The following is an 8,210-nucleotide window of genomic DNA, read 5'->3' as shown; positions in this document are numbered from 1 at the left end:
TTTACCTTGATCACTATATTCTACTGTAGTAACGCATTGGCTATGGCCCATGTGTATGGAACCAACTTTTCTTACACATAATTCACCCTTAACTGGAAATACTGACATAGTGGGCAGAATTAGTTCAACTTCGGATTTGACATTCAAAATCATAAGATTAGGCGTAAAATTACCTAATTTATACACTTCATTTTCTAAATCAGTTCCTGTTCTACTGGGGTGACCCTCCTTATTGGGGTGACAGACTTTGAATAAAACTAGATTCAGATTTCCCCATATCCAATGTTGTTGATAAACTGCTGTGTCTGGGTCTATGGAATTTAATAAACTAAACCATGCTCCACAGGAGCCATTGTGTGTGAACGGATGTGGAAAGAAAGGCATAACTCCTTTGTTATTCTGATAGGGAGGGAGTCGGCCACACACCCAACAATTGGTGGCATTACTAGTCTGATGGGAATGATGTAACATACTAATGAATGTGTTATTGCGCAGCGCAAGTCTATAGGACAACTCATGTGGGGGTAGGTCACTAAAAGAATGTTCATCAGTTATATTGAAAGCACGTTTAGAAACAGGATAATACACATGCAACAATATACTTGCAGTAACTATTAAAAAACTCAAGGAAAACAAAATTAATAAAGTCACAATACAGTGGCTACGCAGTAATTTACAATAAGCATGTCGTTTCATTATGATTCTGGACTCTACATCATTCAGACCTAAGGGATACATGTCGGGACAGATTCAACCGCTTCACCTTGGAGAGGACTTAAACAATCAAATCGTCCGACAGTTTGGATCTGGACCTGAGTTTCTGCTTATAGAGTTCGGTGCTACTGGCCTCAGCCAAGGGTAGCTTTGAGTCAATGGGGGAAGACACACGGGGAGTACTGTTTGTGTCAGGAGGAAGTCCATGAAATTTCTTGATATGGCTGGAATGCACCCAGCCTTTTCTCCCTTCGATCTTCACAGCTGTTCTGGTCGTCAGCAGGACCAACTTAGGAAGCCTCCACCTTGGCTCCAGTTGGGTTTTCCGATCGAAATTCCTGACGAGAACATAATCGCCGGGAATTACATCATGAGGTTTCACCTCGGTGTTGTCGGGAAAAGCTGCGACTACCTGTGAACGACAAGATTGTAGTGCAGACATCAAGGAAGCCAGGTAATCTGTCAGCATATTACAGTCAACATCAGTTATTTTACGGGGTATAGGCGTCCCCCACATATTCGGTGGTCTACCAAAGATCACCTCATAAGGGGATAGCCCTGTTCGAGAGTGTGCTACCATCCTCATGTAAAATAGCGCAACTGGTAAAGCTACTATCCAGTCCACACCTTTTTCCTGACATATTTTAGACAGTCTGATTTTTAAAAGTTGATTATGTCGTTCCACGAGACCTGCTGCCTCGGGGTGTCGGACACAGTGGAATTTCCACTGATATCCCAACAAAAGTGAGACATGTTTCATTAATTCGGATGAGAAAGGCTGACCGTTATCTGAATATACAACACGTGGTAAACCGTACCGTGGGAAGAATTCTCGAACTAGCTGCTTGGCAGTAGTCGGGGCAGTGTAATCTGATACGGGATACGCCTCTGTCCAACGGGAGAGAGCGCAGACAACTACGAGAACATATTTGAATCCTCGACAACGTTCCATCTGAATATAATCCATCTGGAGGACTTCAAAAGGATGGTCAGGAGGCTGAAATCCACCCTGCTCTACGGGAACACTCTTTCCTGGATTAAACTGACAACATATCATACAGGTACGAACTTTTTGTTTAGCTGCTGCTCGTAAATGTTTGTTGAACCAAATGTGCTGAATGCTGTCTAGCATAGCCTTCTCTCCTAAATGTGCTGGACTGTGAACTGTAGCTATAATGGCTTGAACCATGGAATCAGGGAGAAACCATACAGATTTCTCCTTCGTCATCCATCCTTGATCTGTCTGGATCCCTCCTAGTTCAGTCCACTTCTTTATTTCTTCTGCTGTGGCATGTGTCTGTATGTCAATTACGTCAAGTGCGGGATCCTTAATTGTCATACACTGTGTTGGTGTCTGAACTATTGGCTTTGTCATGTCTAATGTGCGATTCTGAGCAGTCTGTTTAGCTGTTCTGTCAGCTAAATCATTGCCTTGAGAAATGGTATCAGTAACCTTCGTGTGTGCTTTACATTTCATAATCGATATAGCAGTGGGTAGATGTATTGCGTCTAACAAAGCATGAATGAGGGGTCCGTGCTGAATGTGGGCACCATGGGAGGTTAAATAACCTCTCTCTCGCCACAGCACGCCGAAGTCGTGTACAACTCCGAATGCATAACGTGAGTCAGTGTATACATTAACTTTCTTATTTGTGGCTTGAATACAGGCTTGTGTTAGAGCAATAAGTTCTGCTGCTTGGGCTGACAAAGTATCTATACAATTTGTCTCAATAACTTTAGTGTCTGTTGTGACTGCATACGCGGCCACTAAATCTCCTGTACTTGTTCTCATGCACGATCCGTCTACATACAACGTCAGGTCTGGATCTAACAATGGAACGTCTGTCAAGTCTTGTCTAGGTTTCGTCTTTATTTCAATGATTTCAACACAATCATGAGCTAGTGGGTCTGTTCCAATTACAGGTAATAGTGTAGCAGGATTCAATGTATTACACCGTCGGATCTCTATGTGTGGTTGAAACAATGTCAGTTCATAACCGGTAAGTCTTGCTATGGTCAAGTGTTGTGTTTGTGTTCGGTTCACAAGAACCTCTACTGCATGTGGTACTTGTACTGTCAATGGATGTCCTAACACTATGGCATCGCTTTGTCTGATTGCTAAAGCTGTCGCTGCCACTGATTTCAGGCATGCAGGCAAAGCCTGAGCTACGGGATCTAATGTACTGGAAAAATAAGCACATGGCTTGCGTGATCCTGCTTGATCCTGAGTGAGTACTGACAAGGCAGTACCTTCGCGTTCTGTAACAAAGAGTGTAAAATGTTTGCTATAACATGGTGTTGCTAAAACCGGTGCTTGACATAAAGCTTTCTTTAAGCTTTCAAAAGCTTGTGTATGTTCCTGAGTCCAAGGGAGAACAGTCGATGTGGCTGCCTCCTGTGTGGTTAACTGAATGAGTGGTTTTGCTAGAAATGCGTACTGAGGGATCCACTGCCTACAATATGAAGTGAGGCCTATGAAAGCCCGCACCTCCTTTTGTGTCTGGGGTATTGACATGTTAGCAATTAACTGGATGCGATCTGGTGTAAGCTGCCTTCCCTCCTTGGACAGCGAGTGACCAAGATAAATAACTCGCTGGACACAGAATTGCAGCTTAGAAGGAGACACCTTGTGCCCCTTGTCGGCTAGAAAATGTAAAACTGTCAGAGAAGCTTTTTCACATTCTGGCTCGCTTCTCGCTGTGATCAGCAGATCATCGACATATTGAAGCAGTGCAGTATTGACTGGCATGTGGATACTGTCAAGTTCTCGTTTCAGTGCTTGGCTGTAGATGCTGGGGCTTTCTGTGAATCCTTGGGGAGCGCGTGAGAATTTAAAACTGCGCCCATTTAAACTGAATCCGAACAAGTATTGGCTTTCCGGATCTATTGGGACGCTGAAAAAGGCATTCTTGAGATCGATTACAGTAAAGAATGTTGCTTCGGAATCAATTGCTGTCAACAATGATGATATATCAGGGACCACAGGGAATTGTGGTACAATGCACGTGTTTAGTTCACGCAAATCAATAACCAATCGGTACACTGGTGGGGCAGTAGGATCAGTTCGTTTAAGAATCGGAATTATCGGTGAATTACATACATTGGAGTCTGTTTCTACAACTACTCCCTGGACAATCAGCTCATCAATGATTTTCAGCAAAGCCACTACAGCATCATGCGGTAACTTGTATTGTCGCATTCGTGGTAGTACCACTCCTGCTTTCAGTGTGACTCGATAGGGTGTAATGTTCATGCAGCCAACATCCGTAGGGCCTTGTGCCCATAGATGTACTGGTAAAGTCTGTAGTCGGGGATCCATGTCTCTAGACACATAGTGACCTTTAAAATCACGCAAAAACAACCTTACTCCTTCCGGAGAACAACATATTATGGCTCCTAGTGCTTTCAGAGTTTTAATTCCTAACAGATTTTCTGGGCATGATTTAGTAAGCAATAAATCTGTAGTTCGTGTCAAAGGTCCTATCGTAAGTGGTAGAGGCTGTGATACTTCATTAACAATAGGTTTTCCTGAAAAACCAAGGGAAACATTTTGAGAGCCTGAGAGGGGTGCCCCTGGAACTTCACTACGTTTTATGGTTGTTCGACTTGCCCCTGTATCGAGTAAGAATTTTCTATCTTGACCTAATAATTCACTATGTACATAAGGTCCTTCTTGATCTACAGGGATCTCGATAAGCGGTAAGTCAACTTCCCTCTCTAGGCTGGTTCATGCGTAACGCTGATACTCAGGGTATTCATACTGTGCAGTCTGATACATTTGTCGTGTTGTGGTTTGTGTGGTAGTAGCAGGCAACGGTGGTGCAGCTGGCACAAACTGTATGGGTTGCTGTGAGGCTGGCATGGACTGTCCATGCTGCATAGCTCCTTGTTCATTCTGATCTTGTCTAACTAATCGTGGTCTCTCCTTTGCAATGCCTGTAGCTATATTACGTTTCAGGACTGGACAATCGTGTACATAATGGCCCAGTTGTTTACAGTAATTGCAGGTTCCCTTTACAGGAACTGCAGAATCACCAGAATGTGTCACACCCTTTTTGTGACCATCTGCTGGTACTGTCTGAGAAACTAGCATTTTCATTTTTGTATCCTTCATGCGTCTATGCTCGTGTTCTTGTTCATCCCTAATTCTATTGTGATGATACTGTAACATTTGTAGCATTTGCGACGGAGTGTTACTTTGCCAGGTACTCTCGAATTTCAATATTCTATTCTTCACTGGAGGCAATGCATTTTCCACTAATTTTGTCACAAATAAATGTGGATATGAGTCACTACTTGCTTTTATACCACTATTTATACCAAAACATTTTTCAAATCGAGCATAATAATCGCTTGTGTCTTCATCTTGCTTTTGTTTGCAGGCTGTGATTGCACCCCAATCTTCCTTTTTTGTAGTTAATAAACGTGGCAGTACCTGTACTAGTAAACCTGGTAACAGTTTAACTTTATCCCCGAGCCCTGAACCTGCAGTTCGGCCCCTTTCTTCCTCTGCTAATGCTGTCCAGTCTATCTTTTGGTCTCCCACTTCCCACTCTTTTTCTTTCAATTTTTCATAAATGCCAGCAGGCAAAAGCACCTTTAATATCGTCATAATATCAGGAAAGGTGTACTCTCCCATCAGTAACATGTCTTTAATTTCTCGGTGGAAACCCGCTGGGTCTTTGTCATGACTAGGTACCACTTTTTTCATTTCTAATAATTCCATTTTTGATATGGGTGTGTAAACAAATACACGGTGAAACTCATTGTCTTCGCCTTTTATTGGGTGCACTTCTCGTAGGGGATTTTGTCTATCCATATAGTACGGCGCTCTTTCTCTGCGGGGCAGCGAGAGAGAATCCGGACTTACAAAAAGGACATACTGCTTACGTGACACTAATATCTCTTTAATTAGCTTGTTACTAGAACCTCTCCATCTGTTCGTGAGTAGTTCCGTTAATATATCAGGTAAAGGACCAGGGTCAGCATGTTGGCTCTTATATAATATGAGGAGTTGCTGAATCATATAGATTCCAGCTAAACGTTGTTCATCTGTACTGAGATTAAAAAACGTGTGTGCTACGGTCTCATCACCGTATTTTTCAGGACTGTCAATCCAGTGAACGGCTGATCTGGCTAATTCTTGCTCATCCATGGAATCGAGGAGGTGGTAACCCCTTCGTTCTCGTAGTATTTTATCTGCGGCTTGAAACGAATGTTCAGGAGACTTCAGATTTATTATAGGCGTCGGATACGTTCTGCTATTATTTGGGCATACTGAGTGTATGGGATCAGAAAAACATCTAGCATTATCACAGGATCCTCCTCTGCCTACATAGGCTATGGTCTCTGACTGTCTTGCGGAATTCCCTGATTCGGACACTTCATCTTGCTCAAACTCGTCTGTTCCCAATCTCTCTTCATGAATACGCTCTATTTCTTTACGGATTTTTCGGCACATGGCTATTATACAATTTTGCTTATCGTGTCTCCCTTCTGATATATTCTGACTCCATTTTGTAAGAATAAGCATTGCATTCGGGTCTACCCCCGGACGGTCTTGATTTCTGATCACACAGTTTATGAGGAAACGTAACAGTTCCCCCTGTATCTCTACTTTCTGGAATTCCATAGCTCTGTTAATACATCCTGGATCTCGTCCTGTTTGAACAAAATGATATATGTTATCTAGATGCGTAATCATCCCTGGTAACCTCGCTAAATACTCTGCGGCTCGCCTGATACGTAATGATGCCAGGACCATTTCATCCTCTTTACCAACCACCGGGTCATATCTACAATTTACAAGGAGTTCTTTAAGCGTACGTTCACTTACGAATTTAGGTGTACGTGAATGTGCTGACTCTTGAAAGACAAGTTTATTTATTCTGGGTGGTGTAAAGGTACTGCTAGCACCTCCCGTGGCCCCATCTGGGGCGTCGGGTGTGAATGGGTTCGTTGAACGTGACACAGCAACTATGGGTGTCGATACCTCTGTAGAGTCGACTGCGGAGACAGATGCGGAAACAGATGTGCTTGCCGAAGCTTGTGTCGGGACTTGCTGTTGCACGGGGACAGATACCTGATCCTGACGTTGAACCCCTACACCAGACGGTCTATGTGGTGCGGCGTTAGCATACTCGGGAGCTGCGTCGTCTAGATATGAGGAAAGAAAAACATCTTCTGCGGTTCTGGGATGCCCTTTTGGATGTACCTTAATTGGAAATAATGGGGGTGGCAAGTCTTTTGGCATCTCTGGAGCAGCCTTAGGTAGTCCTTCGGCTAGAAGGGGATACATACCATTCATAAGAGCATTTCTTTGTCTATTTACTTGTTCTGATTTCACTCGGATACCTTCCTCAATTAATAGATTTTCTTGAGCTTTATTTGAACTTTCTTTACTCCTCTCTTCTTGTCTACGTGCTTTTTCTGTTCGTCTATGAGATTCTTTACGCCATAACTCAACAGCGTCTTTCTGTGACTGTCTGACCTTTCTTTTCCATAACTCTTCCTCCACTTTCATGATGCACTCTGCATCCCAGGTTCCCGCTACGGGCCACCTTTGACTTTCCGGCAATCCCTTGGTATAATCTACCCATAGATCAAGAAACAATATGGCATCTAAGCCATGCTTATGGTACATAAAATGCCCTGGAGTGTCCCTAGGAGGAATAGGAACTGCTTCTTCAAGCACCCCTTTTCTGGTAGTAATCTGTCTTAACTTCGAGAAAAGCGGCATATTGACAACTGATCTGATACTTACTCTTGAATTTACTTAATACGAAAAACACAATAATGAACAGTGAACAATGAACAATCATTCATACCACAATATGCAAGACATTTAAACACTTTAAATATTGAACATTAAATATTTTAACAATGACCGACAATGATGACAGTCTGCCTAACTAATCACCACGCTGAATTCTTGACAATAACTGCATACTTCGGAATACTTGATATACTGCTAAACAGTACATATACACTGCTAAACAGTGCAGACCGGATTTGTGTACCCAAATCCGTCTTGACCGGCACAACCTATGTGCGCGTCAACACGCCTCCCCGGCGATGGTACTCACCGAGTAGCTCCTTGAAACGGAAGGCCTCAGAGAATGGACAGGACTCGATGACTGCGGACAGCGGACCCTCTGGACATCGGGATTACGAGAAACCTGGTGGGCCTCTGTATACCTCGGATCTTGCTCTCTCAGCTAGGCTCTGGTCGGGATACTTCGCACTTCTCACCGCCTCGTCTGGGTTGATCGCAGCCTCAGTCGCCCCCGCTTGACCGGAGGGAGCTTACAGGAAATCCTGCTGGTACGCGTTTATGGTCCGTCCAGCTGTGGCAGGAGACCGGGCCTGCAACGCACCGCCGGCGCGTGAGATGAGAAAGTGTCCCTATTCGGGCGCCATTATGTGGTAAATAAAATCTTCTTTACCGGACTGAATTTCATACGGAATCTTAAAATAAAGTAAAATAGCTCAAAATA

This window comes from Triturus cristatus, chromosome 4_2 (genome assembly GCF_964204655.1).
Source record: "Triturus cristatus chromosome 4_2, aTriCri1.1, whole genome shotgun sequence".
NCBI classification, from domain to species: domain Eukaryota; kingdom Metazoa; phylum Chordata; class Amphibia; order Caudata; family Salamandridae; genus Triturus; species Triturus cristatus.
This window is presented reverse-complemented; position numbering follows the sequence as displayed.